Raw genomic sequence first — 12,362 nt, forward strand, 5'->3', positions numbered from 1 at the left:
CATATATATATATATATGTGTATACATGTATATATACATGTGTATACATATATACATTTATATACATGTATATATGTATATATACATATGTATATATACATATATACATGTATATAAATGTATATATGTATATACATGTATATATATATATATATATACATATATACATATATACATGTATACATATATACATATATACATGTATACATATATACATATATACATGTATACATATATACATGTATATATATATATACATATATACATGTATATATTTATATATATATACATATATATATACATATGTATATATGTATATATATATAAATGTATATATGTATACATATACATATATACATGTATACATATATACATTTATATATATATACATATATACATATGTATATATATATATATATGTATATATATATATATAAATGTATATATGTATATATATATATATATGTGTGTGTATATATATACGCATAGTTTTGTACTAAAACATATATTGTATGTACATATACATGTATATATATATATACATATATATATATATATATATATATATATGGAGATCTGAAAATATATAAACATGTATGTTTCCATAAAGAACATATACACAATTTTTTAAAAAGGCTTCCGATCTTTAATAATTTCCTATAAAATATTTTTTGTTCTCTAAATTTATCCAATAATTCCTCTAATGGATTTGGCTATAAATTTTGAAACCATTTTCAAATCTATTTCAATTTGATTCTAATTCGAACCCAAACCCGATTTGGATCTAATTCCTTCTTAATTGGAACTAGGGTTTTCTAATGTTTTCCTCTCAACCAACTAAGATTAACATACATATCTAGATTCCAATTTCAAGATTAAAGATGGAGTATATTCAAACACACATAACAGACATGATGAAAACAAGAAGAGAAAGAGTGCAAATAGATTATGCGAAAATCACGAGTGCACCTGGACACTAATGCTAATTTGCCATGCCTCAGAAGTCCATAGAAAATCTCTTTTCTTCTCCAACATTCACAATTCCTCTAAGGTCCAAGCCAACCGAAACCTCCAACTAATGAGAAGTGCTTGAAAAAGCATAGGAGCATGTAGAAACATATGAGCATGTAGAAGCATATGAGCTTCTCAAATGCATGTAAGCTTTGAAGCTTGCCCGAACACACTAGGAGAGCCTCTATTTAAAGGCCTCTAAGATGCATCTAGAATGTCTCTAGAAACAACTAGAAGATAAGCATGAGTCTTCTCCAACCTTCTAGATAAGTCATAAGGTTGTAGACACGATGTGCTCAAATAATATGCTAACTCCTAAGTGTAGACAACTTGTGCATACTTAGAGTGCAAACTCCTGTGTTGTCTACATGACAACTCCCAAGAATTTGCAAACTCCTATGTGAGCAAATATTAAAATAATGCACATTAATTTATTTAATATTTAATTTAATCTTTTCAATTTAATTTATTTATTATTTTTAAATCTCATGCACTAACTTTAATAACTCCACTTGTTTTATCTTAATATATTTATATTTTAATCACATGCACACATCATGCAACTTATAATCTTTTAATAATTTTAATATATTTCCACTTTTAAATTTATTTTTGAAACTTTAATTAATAAAATATTTATTAACTTAAATAAATATTATCACATTCCAACTTTAAAATTTATAACTTTTATCTTCAAATTTAATTATTTTATTTAATTAATTTCCTAATTAATTAAATAAAATAAATATTAAAATATCATATTAATTTTGTATTAAATTAAACCATTAATTAAATCTTTTAATTAGGCTTAATTAATAGAAAATACATCAAAGACTCATAAAATAAAATACGAAAACCCATCATAGCAAAACACATACAAAATCAAACCAAAAGGGTTAATATCATGAATTACATTATCCAACGTATTCGGAGGGTGCTCAACTCAGATACTTGTCCTAATTTCCAATTAGGACAAATGGCTTAAATGGTTGAGATTTGGATTTGAGAATTTATCTCCCCTCTCTTACCATTGAGATAATGTGATAGGGTACGCTCATCCTAGCAATTCAAGAAAGTCAATACCCAGTACCTGCAACCTGCATAAAAATCACGCATGTACAAGCACAATATATACTAAACTAAACAGGCAATGGTAGGAAGTGGTGCATCATGTAGATCCCGACTAGCAGGTGACTACGACTCCCTTCCTTAACCACATCAGACACACCATACATAAAGAAAACAAACACGCACACCATACACATGCAAGTATGGAGTAAGTATCCATAAGAACACATATGATAATAAATCATCTAATTTAATCATCATCAATAACTGAAAGCAATGTAATAATCATCATGCATATATGAAATGTAGAGTTTAAGTAATCTTATCACATATCAATTGAATCCATAGCACAATATCTGATAGTCTCAAAACAATGCTACTGATCATCAACATATAACTAGCCCTAAAAGAGTTCAACAATGATAACAAAATGTGACCTAGGGGCAGGCACTACATCTGCCCCCCCAGAATTAGGCTTACTCCTAGAAGCCTGCAACAATGAAAAACTAAGATACTCAATAACTGAAAGCAATATGATTCTAGTTTAATGATAAATCGAAAACCATATCGATCCAACATTCATTCTTTTAACAACTACCAAAATAGATCCCCTAATACACTCTAAACAAGAGCATCATAATGCTCACAAAGATAATCAAAGGCATACTACCTTACAACATAGATAAAAGATACATGTTTTGAAAACAGAATGAGTTTCAATTTTCGGTTTTTGCCCTCATTTAGGTTTAAGTAGAATTTTTCAGTTTTGAAAGCTAAGTGTTGAAGTATGAAAAATATACAAGTAGCAATTTTATGTTTTTGTTTCAATTCACCTAGTTTCAAGTTTCTAGTTTGAAAGAGATACACATGATAGGTCAAAGTTTTCGTTTTGTTCAACTAGTTAACACTAGTGGCATTCCAATATACCCAGAGCTCCCAATGTTGAAACTCGGGCTCTGATAGAAGGGGTTTTTAACTATGAGTATTCTTGGAGGACCAACAATGATATCATAGGGCTCTAGGTAGGTTGTTTAGCTAGGGCTAGAGTGGAGAAATGGGATATCATTTGAATGACCTATAACATATTTGACCCCTGCTAGTTAATTGGGCTGGAAATCATGGTCGCCAACATAGATGCAAGGTTGCGGATTCCTCTCCTTGAGGCATACATGGAGCTTGAAGTGGACAGTCAAAAACTTGCTATAAGCCCGAGGCATCCATGTCTGGTCATTAGGGATAATATTCAATTTTTTAGAGAGTGGCCAAAAATGGAATCTAGCATCAATTTCCTTTTAAGGTGGAGAGGCATCATTGAAGACCCTGGCAGGGACTGGCTCACTAATTACCTAAGGGCTTATGATGCATACATACACCCAAACGTTGATCTCTCCAATTTGGAAGACGTGGAATTCTGCCTACCCAATTACGAAAAATCAAGCAGAGGAAGGATGGCATATGAGTTTTCCCCAGGTTCAAAGAGCACAAATCTGCACAAGGCCTCAGAGATTATCATGGTGTTTAAGAAAACATAGAGAGTAGCAGTATATGGGTCAATTTTGTATTATAAACCGACCTAGTATTATAAATCTTAGTTCTTGAAATAGGTATAGGTTTTCTCCTTGTCAATAATCTATCTAACTAAATTTTATACTTGGATAGCAAGTTGCAGGACACATTTTAAACATTGTCCTTATTGATTGTATCCTACATAAGATGTTGATAATGTATATATTGATTTCAGTAAAAATGAAGATAGTTTATTAGCTAAATTTAAGCCTCAAGATATGGTTTTTGCTTGCAATATTTGGATATCATCCTCATTTTGGTTACTTATTTTGAGCTTATGTTGTTAGTATTAGTGGCACCGCTAAATCTACTCGGATGACAAATGATCTTTGCATTGATTAATGGTCTTTCACATTTCACTGTGATTTTGATATACGTTTTTAGATTTGGCTTAGCTCATGTTTTGGTTTATGATTACTTTTATCAACGAACACTAACATTATAGTATATTAAATTCCCTTTAATATCTGCTTTTACTCGGAGTTTGCTCCCCCCAGATTCCAGTTAAGGTTATTGTTATTAATCTTATTTATCACTAACCCCTAACATACTTTGCTGGTTAGTGTTGCTCTCTGATCAAGATCTCTATTGTTATTATTATAGAGAAATTTTGAAACACATCGGAAGGCTCTTGATGTAATTTTTTTATTCTTATTATGATATAATAAACTGGGGTATGCCCCTTTTATCAATGTATAATATAGGACTATGGTTTCGGGTAAGACTGGAGGTTTTCTTTCCTCGTTCTTTCCTACCAATGCCCGTCAGAATGGTGGATTCCTTGTAACATTTAAATTTCAAATTAATAAAATTAATCAAGGCTATGACCGTTTACTGATAAAAAAAAAAGTTGTGTGCACCAACCAAAAAAACTAAAAAATGATTGATTGTTAGTACATCTTTGATCCAATATTAATACATTTTATTTTTATCTTTTGAACTCTCTTAAAAATACTATTTCGGGGGTATCTATGACAAAAACTATAATAGTTATGGGACCCCAAATGGGTAATTGAGTCTTTTCCCCTATTCAAATGTATTTAAAAAGTTGTTGTTGAACACTTAATATTTATTGTTAAATTACATAATTTTTAATTAATTATTAAAAAAACTTAAATTTCAAATAGAATTAAGCGTTTTTCTTTTTGATTTTTTTTAATATTGAAATTGTTTACAAATCTTGTGCTCATTTGAGCAACAACACGAGACTTACAAGCTTATTCAATCTACAACAATTGGAAGACCAAGAGTCACACTTAGAATTTGCATTTTTTACAATGAGACCAATACAACTAATAGAAGACCAAAAGTCAAAACTTAGAATTCCACAAAGATGCCCTTCTTGGGATTTGAACCAGGGTCTCCACAATGATAACTCATTGCTTCAACTAAGGTAAACCCCTTCGAAATGTTTCAATTATTTTCTTATATATATATATATAATTACAAAATTAAAAAAATGAATTCAAACAGCACTGTGTTTAGGCGATTTTTCACACACAACCTACAACCTGTCCAACTTTCAAAATATTCATTGCATGATAATAAAATAAAATAAAAATTGATTGAAATTTATAAGTGAATAAAATTTTATAGTGATCAGGTAAGAGCCTACAACACAATGATAACTTGTGAGCTTCTCATGTGGGAGGTTTTGGGTTAAAATTTGCTTAACATGTAAAAATAATTAATTACAACAAATAACAATAATTACTCTAGGCTTTGGTTGTTTACCGATATAAAAAAAAAAAATATATATATATATATATATAGTAATAAAAACAATAACTTACTCTTGAATGGTTTGTTTTGCTCTAATGCTCTACAACTATGCTTTTTTGCAATTTTAAAAAAAATTGTTAAAAAATTTAGCTTGAACTGGACTACATAGGAGTAAGCCCGCATAGGACTCTTTAGCTTATTTTAGATAGGAGTGTTGCTCAAACTTTCTATGACCAAATTGTGGAACCAAAGTTCCTATGATCATTGTATTTATTCATTTAGCTAGTTATGATATGAATAGCATGGGGAAAAATAAAAAGTAAATTAATTATCATGTGTTATTTTGTTATATTTTTTCTCAATACTCCTTCCCTTTTTTCTCTCTTTTTTTTTCATTTTTAAGTTGTAGCTACTCCCTTCAATCAAAAAAGATTCTAATTTCTTATACTTAATTAGAATCTTAAACGCCCTAACTTTGTGCACCTAGATTTCCCTAAGTAGATTTTAGATTGTGGAGAGGGTCTAAAGTGTCATTTCATAATACTTGCCCATGTTGTTCATACACCAATACTTTCTCGGATCTCAAATTCATGAATATGCATGTGCACACAAAAGATAGGGGAAATTGTTTCTAAAAAAGAGCTTGTCTTGGTCAAGCTGCAATTGAGAAATTAACCTTCAAATTAAGTAAATAATGCATGTAAAATAAGATAAATGTAAGAAAACCTCACTTGTCAAACTCTTATATATAGATCTAAATCTCTTACACCACAAAAATATATGAATGTAGAATATCTTAGCTTATGCAATAAATAAATGTCCCCAAAAATTTTATTTTATGAAACTTCTAATAGTTGTGTGCACCAATCAAAAAAAATTTAAAATGATTGATTGTTAGTACATCTTTGATCCAATATTAATACATTATTTATTTATTTTTTGAACTCTCTTAAAAGTACTATTCGCGAGGTATCTATGACAAAAACTATAATGTTTATGGGACCCAAATGGGTAATTGAGTCTTTTCCCCTATTCATATGTATTTAAAATTGTTGTTGAACACTTAATATTTATTGTTAAATTATATAATTTTTAATTAATTATTATAAAAAACTTATTTCGATTAGAGTTAAGTATTTTTTTTTTTAATATTTATCAATTATATTTTTAATATTGAAATCGTTTACAAATCTCATGCTCATTCAAGCAACAACGTGAGACTTACAAGCTTATTCAATCTCCTTATGAGAAACCACACTAGAAACAACAATTGGAAGACCAAGAGTCTCGACTTAGAATCTGAATTTTTTACAATGAGACAAATACAACTAATAGAAGACCAAGAGTCACAACTTAGAATTCCACAAAGATGTCCCTCTTGGGATTTGAACTAGGGTCTCCACAATGATAACTCATTGCTTCAACCAACTAAGGTAAACCCATTGGAAATTTTTCAATTATTTTCTAAAATATATATATATATATATATATATATATATATATTTAAAATTACAAAATAAACAAAATGAATTTAAACAGCATTGTGTTTAAGCGATTTTTCACACACAACCTACAACTTGTCCAACTTTCAAAATATTCATTGCATGATAAAAAAAATGATTGGAATTTATAAGTGAATAAATTTTTATATTGTAGATGAAAGCAAAGGGAATGCGAATGCGATGGGTTTTTGTGCGAGTTTGATGAGCTAGGGCTGCCATGCCCTAGCTCCGTTCTGAGTCTTCTGTGCGTGCGTTTGCGGAGGGAGGTGTTCCAGTTGCCGTGAGGGTGGGTGCCTGGTCTTTTGCGCCATTTTTTGCAGGCTGTTCTCTGGTCTTGGGTCAGTTTGCGGGCTGTGAGGACGGTGGGGCGCGCGACGCCTGGTTCGTGGTCCCCTATTGTGTTTTCTCCAGGCTAGGGGTGGAATGACAAGGGGTGAGCCGTCAGGGGTCTCACCTGACATTGTTTTGCATGATGCGGAGCACATGCATCCACCAAATCAAGGGGCGAGGGTGTTTGATAATGCCCTTTTTTCTTAGAGTTTAGGAGTTATAGCATCAAATCCGTCTAGCAGTTCTCGGATCACAAAGATTAACGGGTGCTTGAAGCGGTGCAAAGAAAGACCTAAATTGGTAATCCCTTACGAGTTGATTGCTAAGGATGTGGAATACTATTCAAAGCATTCGCTGTACTGTAAATTTCTGGGTTTAAGAGTATCCCTTCAATTTCTAGAAAAATGGGCTCAGAGAGTCTGGGAGCTAGAGGGTGAAATGGATGTCACGTTGCTTGCAAACAAATTTTTCATGGTTATATTCACCTGCATGGCAGATTGTAGTAGGGTATTTGAGGGCGGGCCCTATTTTTACAACCAGGTTGGACTATTTGTTAAGCCATGGCATGCAGGCTTTAACCCCTCTGAGGAGCTTCCAAATCGGGTTCCAGTGTGGGTTCGGCTACCCAAATTTCCAATAGAGTGTTGTCGAGAAGATGTTTTCCATATGCTCGCTTCGATGTTGGGTAAACCGGTTGGGTCCTCAACATAAACCCTTGGGAAAAGGGTTATGAATTTTGCTCAAATCTGTGTGGAGCTTGATTTGAGTAGACCATTGCCAGATGAAGTTGAATTGTGCGCGGGCTCACATTCTTGGGTGCAACAACTCGATTATAAAACCCTTCCCTTTCGGTGCTAACTTTGTCATGAATATGGCCACCTGCTGCGTAGGTGCCCGAAGGCCAAGCCAGTTGATCAGCAGCCTTCGCCTCCTCCTCGTCATAATCTGGGGGCTAATAAAGGGAAGAAGCCAAATTCAGGAGAGGAAAAGGATGATGAGGGCTTTGTACAGGTTAAGGCTCGCAACCGTAATAGAGGTCAAAAGAGGACTTTGATGGAGAGACAGAAGGAGGATACCTTTAATAGATTTGAAGTCCTAGATGAGCTGGGGAAGCAAGAAGTTATTCCAGGATCTAGTAGCTTGGCTCAATTGGTTGTGGAGCCTGATCAGGAGATTGTCTCTTTCGACCCTCCTCCTGATCCACAGGTTGAACCTGCTATGCCTATGGTCACTGATGGGCAGGCAGGGGCTCAGGTGTCTCTGGGGTTAAATGCTGGTTGGGATCAAGAAGCAGGGGGCGCGACCCTTCCTGCAAGGAGTGTAGTTTTAGATATGGATAAGCATGGCAAGTCTTCTCCCCACTTGGGTATTCTTCAGAAGGATGGCAAGAAGGGGGTTTCTGAGAAAAGTAGTAAAAGTGGGCGTAAGAAGGACATGAAGAAGATTAAGATGGTTGGTGAGAATCTGGTGGAGTTAGGAGCTGTCAAGACCTTGGATTCTCATTTCTCGGCTTCCCAGAAATGATCATTATTTCATGGAATGCAAGGAGCTTGAACAGCGACCCTAGACAAAAAGCTGTTCGAGATTTGGTTAGAATTCATTCTCCTGATGTTCTTTTTCTTCAGGAGACCAAAGTACCTGTTGAGAGTATGATGAGTATAGCTCCTAAATTGTGGAAGAATGGTCAATGTTAGTGCATTGGAGCGCAGGGATCTTCAGCAGGGGTAGCTTACCTCTGGAACCCTCGAAAGATCCAGCCTATGTGGTGGATATCCTTTAGATCTTCTATTTCCCTAGTCTCTCTATGCTACGAATCAGGAGAGTCTGTTCTTCTCTCCAACGTCTATGCCCCTGTTGAGCTCCAAGGTAAGATCCTTACATGGAATAATATTCATTTTGTTCGTGGGTTATTTCCTTATTTGCCATGGATTATTGCTGGAGATTTTAATGCTATTCTAGATCTCTCTGAAAAACGGGGGGGGGGGGGGGGGGGGGGTATCGCAAGACTTGAGCCCTCCTCTATGCTTCTTCAGGATAACATTTTAGCACTCAATCTCGTTGATATCAAGCCTAGTAATGGCTAGTTCACCTAGAATAATAGAAGAATAGGAGATAATTGCATTGCGGAAAGACTAGATCGCTTCATGGTGTCCTATTTTTGGGTGGGTGGATTATGGTCATCCAGGTCTGAGATTTTAGATTGGAGAGGGTCGGATCACTGGCCCATTAAGTTAGTTATTTCCTCCAACCGGTTGCCTCAAAAGCCACCTTTTAAATTCCAGCTTATGTGGTTAAGGGACCCTGACCTATATGACTATGTTGCTAAGTGGTGGAAGGATGGTAGACCTGCATTTGGTACAACAATGTATATCTTTGCTAAACTCCTACAATATGTTAAATTTCAGCTTAAAAGATGGAACAGGTATTGCTTTGGTAATATTTTCCAAGAGAAATATGCGGCCCAGGATGAGTTGAATGATATTACCAGGTTGTTAAGGGAAGAGGGGGTGTCAGATTATTTGTTGCAGGAGGAAGCTAGGGCTCTGAAAACTTTGGAGGAGTGGGAACTGAGAGAGGAAATCTATTGGAAACAAAAAGCTCGTATTGTATGGCTTCAAGAAGGTGATAAGAATACTGCTTTCTTCTTCAATTCAGTTAAGGCCAAACAACATGGTAACTCCATATCAACCTTGGTGAATGCTAGAGGAGAGAGGCTATCTTCTTCTTAGGATATTTTTAGCGAAGCTGTACAGTATTTTGAGTCTTTATTTAGGGAGGATTCACAAGGGGACTCAGTTGAAGAGGCCCAGGTCCTTTCTTGTATTCCTTCTTTAGTCTCTTTGGAAATGAAAGAGCATCTTATGAGTACCATCTCTTTGGAGGAATTAGAGGGGATTGTTTTCCAAATGAAGAAAGGAAAAGCTCCAGGTCCAGACGGCTTTCCGATTGAGTTCTTCTAGAAATTTTGGGATATTATCAAGATAGATTTACTGGCAGTTGTTCAAGAATCCTAGAGAAACAAGCAAATGCTCCGGGCTCTGAATTCTACTTTCCTTGCTCTCATCCCCAAGGAGGAAGGGGCTGATCGGATTAGTCAATTTTGCCCTATCTCTCTATGCAATGTTGTTTATAAAATTAAATTTAAGCTGATAGCTAACAGGTTAAAAAAGTGGCTTCCCAAGTTAATTTCTGAAGAACAGAGTGGCTTTGTGATGGGGCGCTAGATCCTGGATGGGGTGGTTGTGGTGATTGAGACTATTCACTCTATGGCCAATTCTAAAGACAAGGCTATGTTCATTAAGTTGGACATGGCTAAGGCATATGACAGAGTCCGTTGGTCATTTCTCCAAAGGATTTTAGGTGCCTTTGGTTTTGAGGAGGAATGGATTTGGTGGGTTTTGAGTTGTGTGAATTCGACTTCTTTCTCAGTCTTGATTAATAGGGAACACTCTAATCTCTTTGGTGCTTCTTGGGGTTTACGGCAGGGTGATCCCTTATCTCCTTATTTGTTTCTTCTTTTGGCAGAAGGTCTGGGCCGGTTGATAAAAAATAATGTGGAAGGGGGCTTTATTCAGGGATGGCAATGGGGTGGAGGTCTCCTTGTGCAATCTCACTTACAGTTTGTGGATGATATAGCCTTGATGGGTATGGCTACCATTTGAGAGGCTTCTAATATGTGTAGAGTGTTGGATGTTTATCTTGCTACTTCAGGTCAGATGATTAATGAGGACAAATCTTCCATTTATTTCTTTAGTACTCCACCTTCTATTTAGAGGAGAATCGCTCATATTCTCAGATTCCAAATTGGAAGTCTTTCGATGTTCTACCTCGGCATTCCTATCTCTAGTGGTAGGCATTCTAAGGAATCATGGCAGGTTATTCTTGATAAGTTACGGGCCAAAGTTACTCATTGGACTCACCGCTAGCTATCCTTTGCGGGACAGGTCCAACTGATTCAATCTGTGGTTCAAGCTCTTCCTCTCTATAGGAGTATGGTTCAGGTGGCACCGTTGAGCTTTGTTAGGGAATTAGATTCCCTAGTAAGACAATTTTTATGGGCTGGTGATCTATCTTCAACCAAGTGGAGTCTTGTAAAATGGGAGGTTGTCTGTAGTCCAAAACGGTTTGGTGGTCTTGGCTTACGACAATCAGTGTTGATTGGTACTGCTTTGGCTGCTAAATTGTATTGGCATTGGTGTGTGGAAAAGGAACAGGTCTGGGCTAGGATTTTGTCTTTGAAGTATCTTCTAGGGATCCCCCATAATGATATTCCTCGGTATGGCTTGTGCGGGAAAGGCTCTGTGATTTGGAGTACTCTCAAGAAAGGAGCGGCACTCATTAAGGGTGGCTTACACTGGATCTGCAAGAGTGGCTCAGAGGCTCAGTTCTAGCATGATGCTTGGGATGGGTATCCTCCCTTGGTTGTTCAGTATCCTCATTTGCACAGGCTAGCTTAGAGTTTCTATGATGCTGGATGGTCTAGAGTGTGCGACTTTAAATCCTTTTCCCCTCAGGGTCAGCTGGTGGAGGCAAGGTGGAAGAATCCGAAGGAGTGGCCTATTTTTGGTTCGGAAGTGGAGCGGGCTGAGCTCCAGTTCATTCTTTCGAGGTGGGACTGTAATGCCCTTAGGGGTGTGGATGTGTTGGCCTGGTCCTCTAATCCCAAGGGCATTTATACTATTTCCTCTGTTTATCAGGAGTTGCTCTCCCAGTAGCTGGTGGGAGGGGAGGTTCATTGGTGGAAGAAAGTTTGGAATCAGTTTTCTTGGCCAAAATGTAACTGCTTTATTTGGACCTTGGCTTGGAATAGGTGCCTGACATGGGACAATATTCAGAAGAGGGGTTTTTTCGGCCCGTCGAGATGTATCTTGTGTAGTAGTGGGGAAGAAGACTCTATGCATTTATTCTTCCAATGCTCTTTCACTCTACAGTTATGGCATTTCTAGTGGGAGGTTTGGAAACGCCCATGCATTCACGCTCCTCTTTGACGAATTTTTGGTTGAGACTAGGGAGGCCCTCGTCCCTGGCTTCCTTTTTGCAGGATGTTTGGTATACTGGTCCTACCTTTTTGCTTTGGCAAGTCTGTCTGGAACAAAATCGGAGAATATTTCGGGGAGAATCTTTGGGGATTCGACGAGTTTGGAGTAGAATTCTGGGAATGAT

Source organism: Cupressus sempervirens, chromosome 7, assembly GCF_028749045.1.
Source record: "Cupressus sempervirens isolate cs-2001-9-10 chromosome 7, ASM2874904v1, whole genome shotgun sequence".
Lineage (NCBI taxonomy): Eukaryota > Viridiplantae > Streptophyta > Pinopsida > Cupressales > Cupressaceae > Cupressus > Cupressus sempervirens.